This window comes from Uloborus diversus, chromosome 2, assembly GCF_026930045.1.
Source record: "Uloborus diversus isolate 005 chromosome 2, Udiv.v.3.1, whole genome shotgun sequence".
Classification (NCBI taxonomy): Eukaryota; Metazoa; Arthropoda; class Arachnida; order Araneae; family Uloboridae; genus Uloborus; species Uloborus diversus.
Window position 1 is genome coordinate 99,302,762 of NC_072732.1, and position 23,874 is coordinate 99,326,635.

Consider the following 23,874-nt stretch of genomic DNA (forward strand, 5'->3'; position numbering starts at 1 on the left):
TGCTTTGCTTTTGCAATAATTTAGACATTGGGATGGTCGTCAAGTTTTTGCATGTGTAATTTTGTTTTTGTTGGGAATATTGCTTCCTCGTCAAGCATGGGGAGGGATCAGGGGAAAAAAATATGTATAGAAGAAAGTTTCGTAATGGCCACAACATACTAGTTTTTTTTTTTTTTTTTTTTTGCAATAAAATCAACTCGGATTTTTTTTTTTTTTTGCAAATAAAAAATAATAATTTATTAATACTAAATGCAAAATTTTTAGTGCTAATTATTACCTCCAAGTAATCAAGAAGCCCCAAAAACCTTCAATTGATTGTTCTGGCATGATTGTGTGAGAAAATGGGGGGGGGGGGGGAGGGGAGAACACTCTAATAAACTTTAATACATTTCTTGGTTGCATCCCAAAATTACTGGGAAGGCGATAATTATAATCGCATGTATGTGGAAATCTTATTTTAATGAAAAGGCAATATCAAAATTTCATAAAAACATATTTTCCAAGGAATAAGGATTGAAGTGAGGGGGAAAAAAATCTATTTTCAACTTCACAACAGTTTTTTCAAAATTAATGCACGGGAGAGCCAGGAGAGCAAAGGTAAACATTGGCGAAATTTTGGAAACTGGTTGGTGTCGCTTCCAGACTCAATCACAATGGGGTAGTTTCCAAATTTTTAAAAATATTTTTTTCTAAAAGAGCATGCTTAAAACATAGGATCAGACCATTTTTTTAAATAATTTGTTCAAGTTTAATACTTTAAAAAAAATACTTATATCGGTGCGCTTTCATTATTTATGCTTCTGCCATAGGCTAATAATAAGAGTAGACCGAGCTTTCCCAGACTTGCTGATGAAAAAATTGGTTCAAGGGATACATCATGTGGACTAGTGGAAGGCTTGGCGAAAACTTTGGCGGCATGGTGGCGTGAACGTAATGGCGTAAACATTTTGCGTTAACGCAAAAATGTACTAATCGGTATCTGAATTGAAATGTTTTAGGCAAAAATCTTACCGTTTGTCGATTCTTTTTGGCGCTTACATCTTTAATTGCTAACAGAGTTATTGAAATTGACTAAAGAAAATGCACAATACGATCTAAAACGAAAAACTCACTATATTAACAAAATATTTACAACTTAGAATAACAAATTTACAAATCGGACTCTATAAAAGCTCATTCTTCCGTGTTACATCAATTCTATTTGTTTTATTTCTCGCGGGCGTTGATCGTCTGCTACGATCAACCGCCCACTGTTGCTAGGATATCCACCAGTCACATGGTTTGGTTTATGAGCAGCAAAAGGGTTGCCATAGCTCGGTCTACTCTTATTATTAGTCTATGGCTTCTGCCGATGACATCACAAATGATGAAATGCCACTCAGTGTTGCCATTCACAGATCAAAATATTTAATTCGCTTCTTACTCACGTTTTATTATCAACGATATGATTGATAGAATTTTAGTTCGCTTCTTGATCATCATAACGTGGAAACGTGTGGTAGAAAGATGCGCCAAAGAGCATCATTTGTGACGTCATCAAGACCGCCAATTGTTTGAACTAAGGCCCCTTTATATACGAGCCGACGCATCAGCTTAAATTAGCCAATTTGAACCGGAGCGCGTGTTTGAGTGGTTGATTTTTTCTGGCGAGTTTTTGCGTTTGGTGATTGTTTCACTGTGAGCAATTATTAGGGGCACGTGAATTGTTTATTAAATAATAATATTATTCTTGGCAAATTTTGGGCGAAATACGAAACTCGCTGTGGTAACCCAAGCAGCGCAAAAAAGTCCCATCCAAAATGGCTAAACTTAAGCTGATGCGCCGCACAGTGGTTCAAAAACGACAAAAAAGCGGAAAAAATTCAATAACTTTGAATATTCTCAAAAATGCTTGGAAAATTGTTAAAATTGTTGCATGGTAATATTTATCTTCATGCTTGCTGATCGTATTCACTGCGAAACCCCGATTTTATCATCAGGTCCCAGTTTTTCCGTACACTAATAATATTAATTTTAACTCGGATGGAAAGTTTGTTATTTATGAATTTCCCCGCATTTTACGTTTCCTTTTGCAGTTAAAAAAAAGAGAAAAAATGTTTTAAACTTAGAAAAGTGTTTCCCTCTGTGCATTTTTAAACATAATCCACTCTGTTGAAAGTTAATCCATGAAAACAGAAACGCTTCTGCTCCATCCGTAGCTGATCTTAGGATTTTTCGGCCGCCAATGAAGATGAACAAGAAGATGAAAACACAACTCGTCTCTTCTTTCATACTACATTTACGGCGTAATAATAATGAAGACTATTTTCTTTATCAAAAAGACCAGGAAAAAACTTTGCAAAGAGTTCCAATCCTGGAAGATGCTGTATTTACTTTGGATTCAATGACTCATTATTACTGACTATTTTTAACCTAAACGCCCGAATTCGTTACTTAATGTGTTAGAAGGATCTAAACTGGCGTGTACAATAATGTTCTTTTTCGTAAAATATCGCATTTTTACATTTTATAAGCGTCATCGTAGCAACCTTTATTACTATTTCTTTTTCCTTATCTGATTTTTTTTTTTTTTTTTTTTTACAGTTCTCGTATTTTACGTTTTCCTATATTTTATTGGATTTGAATTGAACGTTTTTCCCATATTTTATGTATTTTATGTTTTGATTCAGACCTCTGAGAAACGTGAAATCAGAGTCTGTAGTTCAAATTCATTTCTGTTTTTAGTGAAAAATTTAAATTAAATCAGTCGTATGCCACACGCACGTTATTTAATGCAATTGATACCCTCAAACAATATTTTCTGACAATGTTGACAAACTGAGAACAGCTTTATACTAGAATGATTTCGAAAAGGAAATCAGAAATTTCAAACGTTTAATGATTTTCTAATTTCATTGTTTTATAAACAGAATGGTTATTTAGCTTTTTATATAGAATTCTGTATGAGTTTTAAAAATTTCTTTCTCATATGTATCTTCTTAAGAGCCAAACGGGTCCGAAAATTGTTATTTTCAGGGTTATTACTGCATTGCATATAGAATAATGCTCCGCATTAAGCTATAACAACGTAAATCTATTTTAAAAAAATCCTCTGTATTTACTGATGAATGTTTCAAAAGCCTCAAGTTTAGGAAACTATAATCAAACGTTTTTAGGCTCTCCTGCAAAGTAGTGAAACTGTGACATACGTTAATCTGGAGCATGTCTAATTTGATGACCCAATTTCTTTGATAAAAAAGGCAATTTACCCCCGTCATACCGTTACGAGTTATTTTCTAACTTACTATATTAGTACAGTAAAACCTGTAAAGTTGACCACCTTTATAAGTTGACCACCTGTCTATGTTGACCGCTTTTGTCAGGAACGGAATTAGTCCTATGTTATATAATGAAGGAAAAACCTGTGTAACTTGACCACCTCTCTATCTTGACCACATGTCTATCTTGACCACTAATGAACACCAAATTTGGTTTGGAGTATTGTAAAAAACCCTTTGTAAGTTGACCACTTGGTTTATTTTTAAAATTTTACTTAGCAAATTATTTTATTTTATTTTTTTATAGCTTTCCAAGAATATTTTTGATACCAGACCCAGCATTTTACTAACTAAATGAAACAGCAGCATAACTAAACCTCCTTTTGAGCTTAACCACATGGGAAAACTACTAAGAACCCTATAGAAAAGTATAAAGTATTTTTTTCCAGTTGCAATATTTTGTGGCAACAATGGAATTGTGCTAAAGAGTAAAGTTACTTGCATTGCGGTATTTCTGGTGCAAGGGATTAAGAGATCCTACATTTTCATTTTCAACTGCTTTTTTGAACTATGAGTTTCCAACTTGTTGCTCTTTGTGTTATAGTTTTACATAAAATGGCTTCAAAAAGAAAGTTAGTTGAACTTGAGATTGATAAAAGGTATGAAATATTAAAATTAATTGAAAAGGAAGAAAGCCAGAGAAAAATAGCTGACACATATGAAATTTCTGAAATTAGTGTCTAATAAGTGCGCCAACTTCAATAAGGAGTTATTTTGTTGAAAAGTAGATCATCATAGGGTTATAAATGTATAAAAAATTGGTAATTTTTGAGAAGCTATGAATTTTTTAGGAACTATTAATATCAATGAGTAACTTTTCATAATTTTTTTTGATCAATTTACTGAAATTTTAAATTTGCATGACACATTATGCGTCATTCCGGGAAAATAATCTTTAAAAATATTTGAATAACATTTTAAATTATTGTTTCAAAGTAATGCCAAACAATGAAAGTGAGTTGAACAGAAAGAGTAAGTGTCAATCAATCAAAAAATGAATACATGGTGCAAGAAGTGACAAAAAAAAAAAAAAAAAATCATTACCCCCTTTATAAGTTGACCACCATAAGTACTCGCACCGCAAGTGGTCAACTTACACAGGTTTCACTGTATTCGTAAATAGCGAAGATCAAACAAAAACATCTGCCATGACTGCAGTCGCAGGTGGTCGCAGCTAAAATGTTGTTGTTTATTTACAGGAAGGATTAAATTATTGATACATGTAAATTTTAGCCCACCGGAAGCCGCCGATAAAAGTATATTCCACAATCCTTTTCATTATATTTTTAAGAAAATAATGTTTTTTCTATTTCAGGTAGTTTTCAATTTTGATAAATTTTTAATTTTTAACTGCAATGTAATATGCATCCTGTAAGTGTGAAAAACCAATCAGAAATGACCCTTATTGAATTTTAGTCCCCCTTATTGAACGAATGAATTAAAACTGAAGTATAAGGCGTCCGTCCGAAAAAGTAAAAACATAATTATTCAACAATCTCGGCCTATTTTTGTAAAAACGAATTTTTTATTTCAAAAAACTCTTATGGAGTAAGTTACTACAACTCAAGGACTAAGTAATTACGGCATGAAATATTTTTTATCTTAAAACTTAAAAATGGCTATTTTTTCCGCCCTTGAACCACTGTGCGCCGGCCTATTTATATAGCGGCCTTAGTTTGAACTAATTTTAACTTATTCCCTGCACGATTTGAAAGTTTTAATGCTTTTTACTGTTGTAAATGAAAGTTACCTAACATTTTTTTCTAAAAACATTGTACCAAATAAACTGTTTAGCTACCCTGAACTGACTTTTTTAAATGGTTTGCAATTAGATATCTAACCGATAGAATATTGAATATTTTTTAAACATTACCAATCTGTAATTAACCATAAAATGATTTATTTGTATAATTAACATTCTCTAATATTTTCACTGAGATAAGACATATTATTCCACGTAAGCAAGGGTTGCTTACGTAATTATTTTTGGGCATTAACCAACAATTTGAATTTCTTTCAAAAAAAAAATAAATAAATAATTTGAATTTTGTCATCTTGAATTCAAATTATGTTTTTCGCAATCACGAGTGTGTGTGTATATGTAAGCGTGTGTGTTTGTGTGTGGGGGGTATGTGTGTTTGTGTGTAGGCATGTGTGTTTGTGTCTGTGTGTGGGTAGTTGTGTGTATGTGTGTGGGGGGGTATGTGTATGTGTGTCGGGGGGTATGTGTATGTGTGTGTGTAGGCATATGTGTTTGTGTCTGTGTGCAGGCATGAGTGTGGTGGGTAGTTGTGTGTATGTGAGACTGTGTATGTGTATGTGTGTAGGGTGTATGTATGTGTGTGTGTAGGTGTAATATATGTATATGTGTGTAGGTGCGTGTATGTATTGCGTGTAAGTGTAGGATATTGACGAAACCTGGAGACGGTTTTCGCTAGACGTGCAGCATCGTGAGGACCCGGTCGACAGTGATGCTGCGGAGGGTGGCGGGTGGGAAAAATGATGGGAACGTCAAAAACAGTCAAATGAAAGCAATAAGCAATCGTGATTGCTCAAAAAAAGAAAGAAAGAAAGAAAAGTTCAAGAAGCATATTTTTAATTTTAGTTAGGTTTGAATTTTAAATTGCACATTTTATACAGAGAACATAAAAGATTTTTTAGCAATGATGTCATCTGAAAAAAATTACATATTAAGCCCAGATTCAACGTGGAAAAACATAGAGTATGTTTACTTCCAAAATTCCCAATATTCCCCAAAGTTCCGGGTTTATTCCCCAAAATTCCCGGGTTTATTCTCGTAGCTCCAAAACTGAGGGTTCTTTGCATCTCTACTCATACTACTTACGATCATTCTAGTCATCCAAGTGTGACAATGTCAGATACGAAAATATTTTGCAACGTAAACCACTCGGAAACTGACCCTGAGTAGTATATATTGCTAAATTACTAATATCTGCTATGATCGAAATGGGAAGGTTGGGCACTGGGAACTTTGGGCGCCGAGCATTTTGGGCGCCCAATCTTCCTAGACCGAGAATAGGGGATTCGGGATTTCTCCATCGTAAATTTTGCGAAATTGATGATGTCCTAAGGAACCATTTTTAATTTATTTCTGGTGTTTAAACAAACGGGTGGGGCTGGAGGGGGGGGGGGGCGAGGGCCGGGCTTTTTTGGGATTTTTCAAAATTGAAGTCTTAAAGGCTCAATTCCAAGCTTTATTTGCAAGCCTGGGAAAGGGGGTAGATAGGAGACAGGAATGAAGATATTCCCCGAAATTTTTACGATCTTTTTAGAAAAATAATGGGGAGGGGGGGGGGTTAAAAGTTATTTAGGTGGCGCTTAGCCCCCTATTTTGCACGCCAATTGACAGCAACAACAGTGAAGTAATTAATTTTAGTAAATGAATGGTTAAATGTGTTTAAAAAAGTAATTGTTTTTTTTTTTTTTTTGTACTTTCAGGAAAGTATTAAGCATATTTTTTCTAAAAATATTATTATCAGACACAATTAGAGGTAAACTAGACCCATGTACGCCGACGGAACCAAATATGGGGGGAGAGGTGGGGTTCACTTGCATTCAAATCGCGAAAAAAAATTTTTTTTTCATCAACGTTTTTTTCTTGTTTATTTTTAACTAGCTGCATTGCCCGACTTTTTGCACGGTCTACCTCGAAAAAAAAGTGTTTTGTCAAGTGAAGAGTGTTTAACCATCATGCTTCAATTAGAGAAAAAAATGCTACAAAATTTCCCGTCAAAATACATTCTCAAAGAGAGAAAATTTCAAATCAAAAGTTCCTGGAAAAAATTAAACGAACTCCCCAGAAATACAACTTACCTCAAAAAAAAAAAAAAAGGCCACAAACGAGAGAAGAAAAAAAAAGTGGCAACCTTCTGAACGCTAAGTTAAAATCATAGACTAATAATAAGAGTAGACTGAGCTATGGCAACCCTTTTGCTGCTCATAAACCAAACCATGTGACTGGTGGATATCCTAGCAACAGCGGGCGTTGATAGTAGCAGACGATCAACGCGAGCGAGAAATAAAATAAATAGAATTGATGGAACACGGAAGAATGATCTTTTATGGAGTCCGATTTATAAATTTGTTATTCTAAGTTGTAAATATTTTGTTAATATAGTGAGTTTTTCGTTTAGATAGTATTGTGCATTTTCTTTATTCAATTTCAATAACTCTCTAATCAATTAAAGATCCAAAAATAATCAGCAAACGGTAAGATTTTCACCTAAAATTTCAATTTAAGATACCGATTAGTGAATTTTTGCGTTTACGCAAAACGTTTACGTTATTACGTTCACGCCAACGCTGACGTAGCAGCTCCAAATGAAATAAAAGTTACTGAAAACTGTGATCAAAAACTAATGCCAAAATAATGCATAACTAAAAGAAAAACAGTTCAATCTCTGCACCTGGAAAAAAAAAATTATAATGAAAATACATTACGTCTTAAAATGCATGTCGAGTGCCAAACTATAGATAATGTTGCCATCTAGCAACCATGCTGCCAAAGTTTTTGCCAATCCTTCCACTAGTCACATGATGTATCCATGAACCAATATTTCAGCAGCAAGTCTGGGAAAGCTCGCATATTGACCGTTCCCAAGCGGTAATTCTGTAATCCACGCTATGGCTTGGTTTCTTCCATGCTCGATAGATGGCGCCACTACTTTTTCATAATTTTTTTGCTTTCTTTTTAAAAATGTCTTGTGTCTTTTGAAGTTTTAACCATGGATAGCCTATCATCCGGCTTTACTTATTCAAATATTAATGTTACAAACGATCAAAACGAAAATTTAACTTACAAAGTAAAAGAAATCACTGATGAAAATGCTGCAAATGTAAGTTTTAAAATTATTTTTTTCTTAATTTAATTGCGGATAATCCCGAAAAAAAAAAAGAAAAGATGTTATTAAAGGGACAGAACAGCCGATAAAAATGTGAAAATTCATGTGCCTAAAGGTTTAACGTTGTAATTAATACTTTAATCAACGGTCTAATTGATACAACTATATCAATTAGAAAACATTATATGCAGTATTCGGGGGGGGGGAGTACATGTATATAGTGTGAAATGTAAGTCAGAACAGCAATTTTACAAAAGTACTCCAATAGGCTTTCTAGTTTTTTATTTATTTATTTATTTATTTATTTTTTTTATTTATTTTTTTTTTTTTTGAAAAACACAAAGACACACACACACACACACACACACACACACATATATATATATATATATATATATATATATATATATATATATATATATATATATATGCCAATGATTTTTTTGTGGTGGGGGGTGTGATCGCTTCCTTTTGGGGGGGGGACACATTCACCCTTAGTTTTATTTACCCATGTTTTGTAGCATTTTTTAAAATTAATTTTCTGTTTAGTTTGTTCTTTAAGTTTTGTTGTTTTTTCCACCAGTACTTACATGTTCTTTACTTAATTGCTATGTTGGGCCTTTTTTGGTTAAAAAATTTTTCGATTGTATTTGTGTTTTAATAAAAATTGAATTAACTTCTCTTTTGATTGGCTTATACAGATTAAACTTAAATATGCTTGTTAATTTTATACACAGAACTGGTTACAGCAACACAGTGAAGATACAAAAAGTACTTGGCGTGTTGCAACAACATATCCGAAATCAGGGAGATTTAATAAATACAGAATCAGCTATCGCTGTGTGCTTGACAGACAGAATAGTTTCTGGGGATGGTCCTTCAAAGCATACAGGATGCACTGCTAAATTGACAATCACAATACAAAGGCAAGTTACTTTTAATTAAATGTATATATAACAGGGTTTGAAATAGGGTTCAATTTCTAGAAGGGGAATGTCCCCCGTTACTTCAGATTCCAGGGGGGATTTTTTGAATTTCGGGGAGAATTTTTATAAGTTCTGAAAATTTGTTTACAATTTTTTTTATAATTCATTTTTATTTCATTTTTCTATTTATTCATTTTTAAATTATAATTTTTTTGGTGTAATATCAGTCCCACATTTTCAAATAATTATTCCTTAATTTTGCAATTTTACTTTATTATTTCATTTTCAATAAAATATTTTACAACTGAGTAACATCACATACACTCAATTATTTTTTTTAAATAGAACATTTTCTGGTTCTAATTATCCGAATGGGGTTCGGTCCCGATTGTTTAGAAAAATATTTCTACTGAACAAAGACTTTTTTTCTGGCGATCAAAAAGTTAAAGTAAAAAGTTGCCTATAATTTTCCAAAACGGACTGTCGTTTCCAGCAGTTTTCGGATCGCATTTCGACCGGCGGATCGGAATTAGTTGATATTGGCGGATCGGAATCGGTTGATGTAACCAGTTCTGTGTATAAAATTAACAAGCATATTTAAGTTAAATCTGTATAAGCCATTCAAAAGAGAAATTAATTCAATTTTTATTGAAACACAAATACAATCTAAAAAATCTTTAACCAAAAAAGGCCCAACATAGCAATTAAGTAAAGAACATGTAAGTACTGGTGGAAAAAACAACAAAAGTTAAAGAACAAACTAAACAGAAAATTAATTTTTAAAAATGCTACAATACATGGGTAAATAAAACTAAGGGTGAATGTGTCCCCCCCCCCCAAAAGGAAGCGATCACACCCCCACCACCAAAAAAAAAAAAAAAAAATCATTGGCATACATATATATATATATATATATATATATATATATATATATATATATATATATATATATATATATATATATATATATATATGTGTGTGTGTGTGTGTGTGTGTGTGTGTTTTGCAAAAAATTAATAAATAAATAAACTAGAAAGCCTATTGGAGTACTTTTGTAAAAGAGCTGTTCTGACTTACATTTCACACTATATATATATGTACTCCCCCCCCCCCCCAATACTGCATATAATGTTATCTAATTGATATAGTTGTATCAATTAGACCGTTGATTAAATTATTAATTACAACGTTAAACCTTTAGGCACATGAATTTTCACATTTTTTTCTTAAATTCCAATAATTTAAATCGGCTGTTCTGTCCCTTTAATAACATCTTTTTTTTTTTCGGGATTATCCGCAATTAAATTAAGAAAAAAAAAATTAAAACTTACATTTGCAGCATTTTCATCAGATTTCTTTTACTCTGTAAGTTAAATTTTCGTTTTGATCGTTTGTAATATTAATATTTGAATAAGTAAAGCCGGATGGTAAGCTATCCATGGTTAAAACTTCAAAAGACACAAGACATTTTTAAAAAGAAAGCAAAAAAAATCATGAAAAAGTAGTGGCGCCATCTATCGAACATGGAAGAAACCAAGCCATAGCGTGGATTACAGAATTACCGCTTGGGATCGGTCGATATGCGGAAAGCTCGGTCTACTCTTATTATTAGTCTATGGTTAAAATGAAATCACGCAAACGATAATTTTCCGCTCTAAAATTTCTATTCCATTACGCTTCGCAGTGCTTTTTAATTTTTTTCTGGTGATTTTACAGCTTTTTTTTTTTTAACTCGAAGGAAACGAAGGAACTCTATGGGTGTTTTTCGCGGACTTTCGAATGGGACCTGAATCAAAGAAATCGGATAATTATTTTGGGTGGAATGAACCATTTAATGCCATTTTCGGGTTTTAAAAATAAAATTCGAACGGTTCATCGGACGTAAACTGTGGTTTTGTACAGAGAACATGCACATATATACACACATATATACACACATGTTCTTTGTTATATTTATATACAGTGGCTCCTAAAATTGTTCGTACACCTTGAAATTTTGTAGTAAAACAAAAATAACGCAAAACTGAATTCGAATATGAAGTTCAATTTTTTTTTCACACCATTCCTATGCCATTCTGAATAAAACACAGTAGTGTTTTCAAAATATTGCCAGATTTAATTTTTGAAATTAGTCAAAAAACGAAGAGAAAGAGAAAAAAAAAGAAAATTAATTTGAATTCTGAAATTTTGAATTCAAATTATATTTTTCGCAATCACGAACTGAGATAGGACCCTACTCACTGGAGTTATTGTTCCTTGAAACGTCCCATTGCTCCACCTCCCCTTTGGTGGAATTCACGCCAAAAAATAACGGGCACAAGTTCACATAGGGGCACATAAGTGTACCAAATTTCGTTCGATTTCATGCGGTTGCTGTAGAGCGGCCCCAAAAAACTGATCACACACATCATACGTGACACACACACACACAGACATTTTCCAAAAATGGTCGAAATGGACTCACAAACCTCAAAACGTTCGAATCCGTCAATATTCGAAAATTTGCACTTATCCAATACTTTCTTCTATATATTAGATATAGAAGAAAGTAAAAAACGAAGAGGCACAGGTTTAAAGGGACACATGTTCGAGAAGCAGAGGAGGGAGGGTGATCAGGCCGAATAGGGGCGGGCCAGTCCGCCACTGATCGTGGTGTACGTTCTTACGTGATTGCAATTTGTCCTTTGCTCAACATGAACTAATTTCTTTTTTATTTTTGAGCAATCACATTGCTTATTGTTCTCACTTGACTGTTTTTGGCGTTCCTATGACTTTACCCCCCCCCCCCCCGCCTTCCTCTGCAGCACCACCGTCGACCGGCCCGTAAAGATGCTGCTCCTCTAGCGAAACCTGTCTCCAGGTTGCGTCCATATCCTGAATGCATACCATTGAGCTGTATAGTAACCCTGGAGAGCGGATGGGGTCGAATCGGATTGGGGTAGAGTGTAACCTTCGAATCTCGCCAATGTTCCCCTGGTTAGGCTTAGGAGATGGTCTTAGCATCGGAGTCTACGAGGAAGCTCGCAAGCTTTAAAAAATATTTAAAAATAACCCATTTGCTTTTTGTTATCAAATGACCGGTTTTTAACCACATCACGTTGTCGGTCTGCTGAATATGTACATCATTAAACTAAACAATTCTTTACTTTTATTTAGTGAAAGAATAAAAATTTGGCTCCTTTTCGGCAACCATTATTGCCAAGACTCGGGGTGACGTGAGATGACGTAGAAGGAGAGGGAGGGAACTTCCATCGCTCGGAGCGCTTGGAGATATGTTTTTCTTTTCCTTCGTTTTTTGTTTGTTTCGCTTAATAAGAGTAAGAATTAACAGATAATTTGTTAATTCAAATTTTAATTGTATAATTAAAAATTTTAGTATTTTTCATTGAGAATGTAGGATTATTTAACACAGTAACACAGTACTTTTTAAACAAATGCGGATTTATTTCAATTTATTAACCATTTACCTTCTGTAAAAACAGTTACACGAGTCGTAATTTTTGCGAAAATGAACGTATCGGTGACTTTGCGAGATAAAAAATTTAGTGAATTGTATGTGAATAGAACAGAAAGTTTAAATATTTCGCGTGGCTTAAATTTTCGCGAAATGATGAGCTAGCGAAAATTAAAGTAAAACGAAAACAAGGGTTTTCACATTCACAATATTGTTTTTGTTGTTTATCTCTTTTCTGCAGGGAAGTTTTAGGTTTTCTTTCTCAAATATTCAGCAGATATTTTGTAAGTATTGAGTTGTCTTCATAATATTTATTTAAAAAAATTTTTTTTTCAAAAACATTTAAAAAAAAAAACCTCTTAATTTGATTTTTAGCTATAATTAAGAGGTACATACTAATTTTTTAATCACAGATTTTTTTTTTTTTTTTTTTTTTTGATCGTTAGAAAAGAATTTATTGAAGAAAAGAACATATCAATTTTCCTTTTACACAATTCCCAGTTTTTTTTTACAGATTTGTGACGTATCGCATTATATTTTCATCTTTTTGAGAACTATTTCTTTTGCAATGTAAAGAAATAGTTGGAAAAAAAGATATGTCTAAATTCCCAACTTTATTATTAATTATTTTAAATCGTTTATTCATTCATTCTTCGTTGATAGAAAAAAGTACAAATTATGTATTAATATCCTCTTGGCTTAATCATTATGAAAATGTTTCTAAGTAATACCGTGTATTTTTATACAATTATGGTAAAATTATATAAGGTTAAGCAGTTTATAGGTATAAAATTTAAAAAAAAAAAAAAAAAAGATTTTGCGACCACATTGGAAGAAATTAATATTGACTTTCTTTTTGAACACTCCGTAATGTGAACACCCCCGATATTCTGAACACATTTTGATGGCGAATCCATATAGTAAGATATCCTGCTGTTGCTTTTGCGGCGACAATGTTTCATCCAATCCCCCTTTATGGTGCAACCCCCCCCCCCCCCCCAATCAGAATATTTTTGTTCCATTCCATAAGTGTCCAGGTTAGAAATAATTTACTGTACAATATTTCTGCTCTTTAAAGAAGATTTATTGGCTTAAGGGCTTTTTGAAAACATTATTAAAAAACCCATGATATTGTTTATTTTATTTTTAATTGTATAGGGGGGGGGGGGTTTACCTTTCGGTGCCCCTCCCAAAAATTATTTCTGTGTCCGCCCTTGCACCTATGGGGGATTTTTGTTTGTGAAATATTTTTTTATATTTCTAAAATAGGTTTGTGACTGAATTGAAACTCATTATTTCAATCAAGTCCATGTTCTTGTATGCTATGTATAATAGTACAATTACTTCCAATTGTTTCTAAAAATGAAGATGAAAGAAAGAATAAAATTTCAACTCAATACATTTGTAAAAAAAAATATGTATTTCAGTTCCTGTTCGTACTATAAATAAAACAAGTGTAATAAATCAACGAATTCAAAAATCGAAATATAAAATTCATGAAACCATTTCTTGTATACACAAAACAATACAAATGATAATAATGAAATGATACAAGTTTTCTATAGTAAGTCAAATATACACTTCTTGTTGACTTTGATTGCATGAGCAAAATATGTAGAAAAATAAATTTTTGAATTTTTAAAAACTGCGGAAAATGAAACAAAGATATGATTTTAAAGCAAAGAAATGTATTTTGTAGGGCAGAAAATAATGTTTGAGTAGTAAAATTTCCGCATTGGAGTAACAAAAAATTATTTTGGAGTGAGAAATGCTAAATTTAGGAGTGAAGGGAAGAAAAAAAAAAGCAGCTATATATTTGCCCCGCAGAAAGGGGGGAAAAAAAGAACATGAGACGTAGAAAGTATAAAAGAGAATTAGGCAAAGTGAGACAGGAAGAAGAGTGAGACAGCAAAAATTTCTTTTATGTTTAGGCTAATTCCAGCCTGGTAAAAGTTTTGAAAGATCAATTCGACATTCTGTGAACAGTAGCGTAACTATGGGGTCTAGCTCCCCTGGCGAACTAAAGAAATTACACCCCCCCCCCCCAAACCCCAGTCGCCCACATTGCAACTCATTGTGTCCTCAAAAAAAAAAAAAGTTTTTTTTTCTTATTTTCTTTTTTAGAATTGTTTTCAACGATGCTCAATGTTCCAATTCAGTAGATGTTATGTATGTGTGTAAATATATATGAACCCCCTCTAGCTCTTTTTGTTGAGAATTTTTTTGCAATTTTTTAAAGCATTTTTCAATTTATACGATTAAAAAAAAAAAAACTCTTAAAAATTTTTTGTTTAATCAGCCGACATGCCACCCCTCTTTCTGCTGCGCCCCTGGCGATAGCCACTCCTGCCAACCCCTAGTTAAGCTACTATCTGTGAACAATATTTAAACAAAAGGTTGCTTTCAAACCTGATGCAAAATGATGTGTGCCTTGTTCACATGTTTGTAAGAGCAATTAACAGCGCAACAGCAAGGCATGATGTAAATTCAAGAGTCGGTGTGTGTATTATACGGACATTAAAGTACAAGTTATGCATACATACTTTTTTTTTCCTTACTGTAAACTTAAGAAAAAATTACTAGCGACATACAAAAAATAACAGCAATAAAAGGAGCTGAAGGAGACTGATTCTGAATGAAACTAAGCATGAGTTTAACGTCAATAGAGAATGAATCCATCGTTGGAATAGACTGGATATGGATATGTTGTGAGAAAGTGAACGCTTTGAATCAATCGTGAGAAAGTGTTTTTCTGCAATGATCAATGCTTGTTTTTCTTCTGCTTTTTATCGAAAGCATCACTTTGCTGAGGGTGTGTGTTCTTCGAATGAAACCCCCCTCCCCCGCTTGAAGATAGTAGTACAAAGAAGACAACACTTAAAAGGTCCTCTTTTCCCCTAAAACCGTAATAAAACTGTCCTCTTCCTCCTTGCGTTGACGAATTGTTTTCCGCCCATTTCCGTGGGAAAAGTAGGAAAATGGTTAAAATTAAAGGCACATTTTTGAGCCTATATCCCCATCCTTTATTTTATTATATAAAGTTGAAGGAATAAGTTAATGAAAATGTGTACGCAAACGTAAAATGAAAAATACAAAATGAAATAAAAAATGCACTTTTGTAGCTGTATGAACTAAGAAGTAAAAAATAAATATCAGTAGCGAGATCCTCAGTAAGGAACCTTCCTGTATTATAATTAATGTATTGTTATATTTCTGGGGTAATGCAACGCCCTCATAGTTTATCAAATTTTGCTGTAGTACCCCCCGTGAGTGAGTACGGAATGGGGGAAGGGGGTACTCCCCCATGGGAGGAGGGATAAAGAGGGGTCCTTGCCACAAATGTTCATGCTTTTGAACGTTTTACCTCTCCTGCACCTCAGATGAATGTTCTCTTCCCCTCCAAATAAAATAATGAATATTTAATTGCCTAAATACTGGAAACTAATTATGGGGGATGCGACTTCGAAAAAGTTTTAAGTGAGGGGAGGGGGACAGTGGTCATATTTAGATTCAGGGGCTCATTTTTTCCACAAAAAAAAGTTACTGCAAATCAGCAAGTTGTGGCAATCGTAAAATAATTATGAAAACGAAACAAAACATAAAAAGTATTCGCTTAGAATTAGAAAATACGTGATAAAAGAAATGTATTTGAAATTCAGAGTGATGTTTCAGAATTAATATTTCAGAATCATTCCCCCATTGTATACATTAGTGAAGGGATGACAATGAGGGACTTGCTGCAATTTGGTTTCAATAGCCAGGACCCAGGCGTAATAAATTTCTGACTTTAAGCACACAAATAATCTTAAACAAGGAAGTAACGATGATACGATGATTATTCACTTTTCATGCATTGTTTTATTATACTTTTCTTATGAAAACAGCGTGGGGGAATGACAAATGTTAAAAAAACGTTACCTGATTTGGTGAACTCGGATCTCTACTTTTTTCAGCTGTTAACTATACTAAAGGTGAATTCCAAGAAAAAGGAAATATGACACTTGAGTTTTAAAAATTAATAATCTGCCACTTGCCATATACCATTCTCTTCAGCAATAATTGAAATTCTTGAATCTTAACGTGTTTTCCCCAAATAGTTTGATGACTTTCAGAAAATCGAGTGCAAAATCAATTTTTCTGTTTAGGTTTTTACGCAGCAAAAAATCTCTGCTTTGTTACATACTGTAATTTAAATAAACTTATTATCAGCATATAATATTTAGGGTAACTTTTATTCTTTGAAGTCTAGTTAAACTTTTTGGTAAGTTTATTCAAATTTCTTTATTTTAACCATGATATAGGTCCATAACTTAAGTGACAATTTGATGTCCTCCCTTTACCGAAATACTACATCTCAATTAGTTCACGAAGAGCCTATGGGATATAGAAGCTAATGTTTTTTTATGCAAAGAAGAATTTTGACCCTTGTCAAGGAGGCATAGTTAAAATTTTAATAAATATTTAATTTATATGGTTTTTAATGGTAACGGAAGGACAAAAAAAATACGGTAACGGAAGGGCATTTATCTATAAGCTGATGCAGGGTAATGTTTAAGAATGTTAGTAGAAAACAAACTATTTTTTAAAGTAAAACCTATATAAGTGATATTTGTGCAAACATTATAAGTGCTTTTATTTAGATAAACTTTTATTAAAATTTTTTAATGTTTCGTGATTTTATTTCTTCTATTGCATGAAATGAAAATCATGAAAACTACAGTTAAAAATTCCTAAGCATGTGATAATCATTTTGGTATGACATGTTTGTAATATGACGAGCCAATTCCAGCAGAAACATTTGCTTGCAAACTTGAAATTTATATTTTAACGATACAATATTGAAATTGCTTTCAGATTTGTTGCCACAAGTCACAAGAAAGGACTGTTGACAGCATTGATTTAACTGTTAAACGTACTATGAAGGGATCAGTAAATTCAAAGATCAACTTTCAAAAAGATGGAGAAATATCCATTCTCATCACAAAATACGCACTATTTGAACCCTGTAACAAGTTATGTTATTGAATATAGTAAGTACTTCAAGAAATCGAAGGAGATTTCACTTCAAAGTCAACAGATTGAGGATAGTTTAAATAATGTTAAAAATGAAGATCAGATCCTGATTACCGCAGGGGCACGTGGGGCACAGACCCCCCCCTCTTTGTTTTCAGGGGGCCCAAAATCCTCCTAATTTATCAAAGTAATTAAAAATAAATGATAATTTCACTCAGAATCTAGAGCACAATGATATCATTGATATTTTTGCAAATGCCAAGACAAGGAAAAAAAACTTCTTATTTGTTAATAAAATATCCCCTTAAAAATTTGATATCTTTTGCAAATCCTAAAACCCACTCCCAGTTTATTCTGTATTTACTATTAAAATTTATATCATAGATAATTTTTATGTTTACGGTTTACGGTTAAGGGCAAATTTTAATTACATCTTATATAATTATAACGTATTATCTCTTCTACTTTTTAAATGTACCTTTATACTATATTGTGATATGAGGTACCTCCAAATTTAGCACAACTGTGTTAATACGCAAGTATCGAAATATTTTATTGCTTCTTTAATAGCATAAGGGGGAATATATTGGGGGGGGGGCACAGAATTAATTTTGTGTGCCAGTGTCTTCAAATATTTTGGGCCCCTCCGCGGGGGAAGGGGGGGGGGGGGGCTGAAACAGAAATGTTCCCCATGTCCAATATAAGAATGATCGGGCTCTGATGAAGATACAGCTGAATCAAAAACACCAAATCATAAAAGAATATGCCAAATGATTCATTAACGTTTGGACAAGTTTTGCTAGCTGGATGGAAAGGAAAGAAATTAACAAAGAGCAATATTTTGGACAGGTACTTCATATAGAAGATAAAGTAATACAAATAGCTTGTTTGAGAATGCATAATAGTATGGGAATGATCTTTGTGTTTCCTGAGAAAGAATATAAATGTTCTATGTATTCTGATAAAATTATTGAGTATTTAAAGAATTCAGAATTGTGACAGATGGTTCAGGCTTAGGCATTAGATATCATTGTTTCAGACTGCTGTATCAGCTGAATAAATGTTTTTAAGTTGAAATTGACCAAGTTTAATTGCTTTGGACTCCTTGTTCTTCCGTTACTGTTCTTCCGTTTCCCTTAACAAACGCATAGTTTATATTCTTAAAATAATTATTTTTTAAAACTAGCTTTGAGAAATTGAATGATTGAACACTCCCGTATGTTCTCTAATTTTTATAGAATTTTCCATTTTATAATTTTGCTGAACTTTTGGGGAGAACAAGATAGAGTGAAAATCATGTCGCAAAAATGTCCTCCTGTTGCCGTTTTTTAAATTTGATTTAAGAAAAAAAAAGCAACAAACGAAAAATTCTTGGCTTTGGCTTTTTAAGCAACTTAGTATGATGTATATAAATGTCTACGCATCAGTTTTTGAAAAAAATATGTAGTTTGATAAGCTCACAGACAGAAATACATCGATTTTTTCCCCAAAAACCGTTCTTCCGTTACCGCTTGAATTCACCACCTCAACATTTTATTATTTTAATGCTATTCTGAGGGCTAATTTACTATTGTGATGGATTGAAGCAGCTCGCTGGAGACGCAAGCTTATTATAGTAAGCAAAAAATATTTGTGTGAAATTATTTTTACTTTTATTATCTTGTTAAACTGTAGCCTGAAAAGCATTTAAACTTCTAAAAATATGTGTAAATCATAAAACATTCGTAAACATAACGAGGGCATTTCTGTGAGAATGACCCAAAAATAGGATGTTTATGCGCTCATTGTCAAGGTTATTTAATTACATTACATTTTAAATAACTTTACTGTTTAGATTAGACCAATTCTAAAATTTAAAACGATCTGGCAACTAGTATTTTTTGACCCCTGAATATATGTATTGTTGACACTAGTGGATTAAATTAACTATTTTTTTTCAATAGTTATTTACAGCTTGCTGGAACTCATGGTTTTATATTTATTTTGTATTCCTGATTTTATAATTATTTATACTGTCACCAATAATGTTTTGCAATGTTTATTGGAGTAGTTTACTGTTCCAAAGAAAAAATATACATTTTCAAAATCAATGACACTGTTACTAGAGCCGAAATCATTGATAAGTTAATTCCAATTTTTTTTTAAAGTTTCAGCCTTTAATTTTTTGGCTTAATTTTAAATATTTTCTATTTTTAAGGGTGCAGCTGCTCTCCCTTGCCTACTCTGACATCCGACAAAAGCTTTTCTCGGACATCTTTTCATCCATAAGCATTATCATCCATTTTAATCCTAAGCTTTTATTCATGCACGCGATTAGTGACGAGGGAAAGATCACTGATTTAAAAATTTTATCGGTTGCCAGTTTCTGTTAAATAAACAAAATACTTCTTATGTCAGCAAGAAAAAGATTTAAAATTTTCCCTTGATCCTACTTTTGGGGGTAGCAACACGTGAAAGTTTAGTTACGTTTTCTTTTCCGTGCTGTCCTCTGTTATTTAGAGAGAAAAAAATCATTTAAATTTTGATATCTTGACGTTTCCGCAAACACGAATTGCGATAGGACCCTACTCGTTGAAGTTCATATTTCTACAGATGGAATGGAAATGGTAAAGAAATCTGCACCCGTCCTATTATGACTCATGATTTTCCAGAATAGATAATACGAGGCATATCCATGAAAAATAAAATAGTGATATGGATGCAGTAATTAAGATTGTGATTTTATGGCCGATATTCACCAGTACATTTATCATAAAGATTATTTACAGCGTATTACGTTATGTATTTTTATTTCTTATCAGTGTTAACTGATTGGAATGAGTAATCGGGAAATTTTGAATTTAGATAGTTTTATTGTTTATATTCATCCATACAGGTGTTTTCGCCTGAAAAAACACAATTTTTACCCAAAAAACCTTCTTTTTTAAATGTTAAGTCTGCTTGAGTTAGGCCCTGAAAAAAAAAAAAAAATAATAATTTTAATAATAAAACCAATCCGCCGATGATTTGTAACTATGATGACGAAAATTTCGCTCTCTAAATAAATACTAAAAACAACCATCGTCATGGTAGTCTGTTAAAGGAGAGTAACATCCTTTTTGGTGAAGCGAGGATAGTATATAATTCGTTATTGCTAAAAAAAACAGCCCTGAAAAAAATATAAATAAAATCAAACCGCACATGGTTTGTAACTATGAAGGCGAAATTTTCCCTCCTAAATAAGTACTAAAAACAACCATTGTCATGGAAATCTGAAAAATCAGAGCAACATCAATTTTGGGAAAGTGAGAATAGTACGCAATTCGTGATTGCTCAAAAAAAAAAAAAAAAAAAAAATTATTATTTAATGTGTTTGGACTGACCCGTTGATAACAATCGAAAGAACACATTTTTCCTGCTTATGAAAGCATTCGTTTGGGACTTTAGATTCATATTGAACTGAAGTTATAAATAACCTTTTTTTTCAAGTAAGTTTCAAGAACAATTCTAAACCTTTATTTACGCAATTGGTAACGATTTCATTATTGGCACACAATAGTAGAAAGCTTAATCATTTAAAATTCTTATCTACTGTCAATTCTTTTGAGTTAACAAACAAAACACTTGTAATTGGTTTTAGTAAGGGATTTTCAATTTTCTCTCATGATTCTGCTTTTACGACTAGCAAAACTCAGTAGTTGTGATTATCTTTCTTTTTTGCTTGTTTTTTCATTTCTTATAAAAAAATTTGAATTTAATGCGCGCTTTTTCCCGCGAGATTCATCTGAAAATGAGCTAAGGCAATCGAGGTCGCGATTATTTTATTTTTTTTAATTTAATATAAGTTCTTGTACTACTAACTACCGTAATATATTTCACGTAAAAGTGTCAAGTCCACCCTTTATGGTTTTACAACAGAATACGGTACACAACGCAACAATACTTCATTTAAGTTTCATTTGCATCAATTATTTCCTTTCAAGAGAAAAGCAAAACTGCCAGTCTTCCGAAAAAGCGCAGCTATTACATAACTGGTTGCATCCAATGAGATCAGCGATCGCAGCTGTTCCGGTAGAAAAACATGCTAAACTTGACTCTTTGGGAACAGCGACAAAAAAAATCTAAGCGCCGGATTGCAATGAAACTTTTTACTATATCAGATGAATGTGTAAAAAACAACGTGCATGAAGTAAATTGCTGCTGAGTTACCTACATTTATTACAAAATGATATTAAAAAGTACTTTTTGTCAAATATGAAATATTTCTCTTAAACACATTCATGAAAAATCATCTAAACACAGAGATTCGAGATTTTTTTCTCTGAACCATAGAAACAATGTAGACGCATTGCAATTGAAATATTTTGTAAATATCATTAAAAAAATTTTCAATGCTCACGTGTTCTGAAACTTACTCGATTCTGTCCACTAATCTTATAGTTGCCTAAAGTGCCAATAGATGGCGTCAAAAACTCGAATAAGTAAGGATACGTGAAATTAAGGTCTATTTTATTAATAGCTCGGCTTTTTTCTCATTTTTATGCTAATAAATGATTCCATATGGACCATAAACTTTCTGTAACAAGTTTCATTCCTTCATATTCTTCATAAATCAGTCTAGATTTTTTTTTCTCTAAAACCAATTGTTCGTGATCGCGTGGAGATCCCGCCGGACAAATATCGCCATCAGTCAGTTTTGCAGATTTTGCGAAAAAGAGAGGCTTTCCTTGCGTGTGCCCGAAGTGATGGCCAGTGGTATCGGATGTCAGTGCTTGTAGCTTGGGCTCGAGGCGGCAGTGATTGTAGTCAAGGAAAGAGAAAGGGGGGAGGGAGGACGTCCCCGTGTGTATTTTCCGTGTTGTTAGAAACAGGTGGGTGAACTAGAATTGGAGGGTTGGCCTACGAGTGCTCGCCACACAATCTTTCCTAATCCGCAATGAATATCTTTCTAAATTGACGCAACAGAGATCATTAAAATTTCGTGATATTTTATTTCAACAACGATTTTAACTATTTTTCAAGAAGTAATTAATATTTTCTAATGTTAACGAAGGACAAAGATGATCTGAAAATAGTTCTTATTTAATTAAAAAAAACCTTGCTCAATCCATTTGCGCAGGTGTGACATCTTTGTGCATATATTTGCCCTTTATAACAAAGAGCAAAGTATTATGTATGATAATATATGAACTTTCAAAAAAAAAAAAAAAATTGAACTTGAAAAGTAAAGATTTTTACATATTGTGTGCGTACGCGTAATAGGCTCAAATCATTACCTTGTAGACACGAAACTTTTTTAGAAAGTAGGTACTTCGTATATTATGTAACGTTTAATGGTTTTTATATTTGAATGTATCAAAATTTTAAGACAAAGCTTAAAATTCTGGGAATAAATTGCAAATACAAGCATAAAAATGTCAAATTTGTGCAAATGGATTAAGTAAATCTTCATCTCAATTTTATACTTTAAAGTTTTAGACTTGGAAAAGTAACAGATTAAGTAAACATGATATTGATAAGCGTTTATTTAAATTGCACAGGAAGTATTATAGTGTGATCCGCGAGTTACTGACCATCAGCCAGTAAGTTGAACTAACTTGTAACAAAGGTTTTGATTTGACCATTATGAAGGTTACGTACGATATACTTACAGAGACGTCTAGAAGTTTTCAAGGAAGTCACTTTTCTTACTGGTGCAAATTGTTATCAGATAAAATGTTGAATCACCTTTTTCTAGGTTAAATTTAATTTTACAGGTTCATTTACTGAGATATGCTGATCAATGCTTATTCTCAGTGAAGGAAAAAAAATGCATTTAATAACTATCCATTTATGCTGTTTGTTATTGAAGGTTGGTCGATTACATGCATTGATCTAAAATGCCTTCAACGCCAGTAATTAACAAACACGATCTACCTGTAGTAATGACATAGTTAAATGCTAGTTTTAAAGCTTTTTTCTTTATACCAAAGTAATTACAAACATTTTTATGCTAAAGATATGAATGTGTACAGTACAACTTTTATTAAGAAAAAAAATATTTTAACCATTAATTGACTAGCTTGGTTAATTACTAATGCTCCAGATCAGCGGTTCCCAACCAGCATGTTGTGACTTCCAAGGGAGTCGCGAAGAATTTCTTATAAGAGAACACATTCAAAAACATATCATTAAACAGTTTAAAAACTAAAATATGTAGAGGAAAAAAATCATTTTAGAGAAGCATCAATACTTGAGCGTAGTGGCGAATTTAAAGAGCCTGATGATCCCTCAGCATTACTACATTTTGGTTTACGGACTTGCATCCCTACAAATTGCCGCGA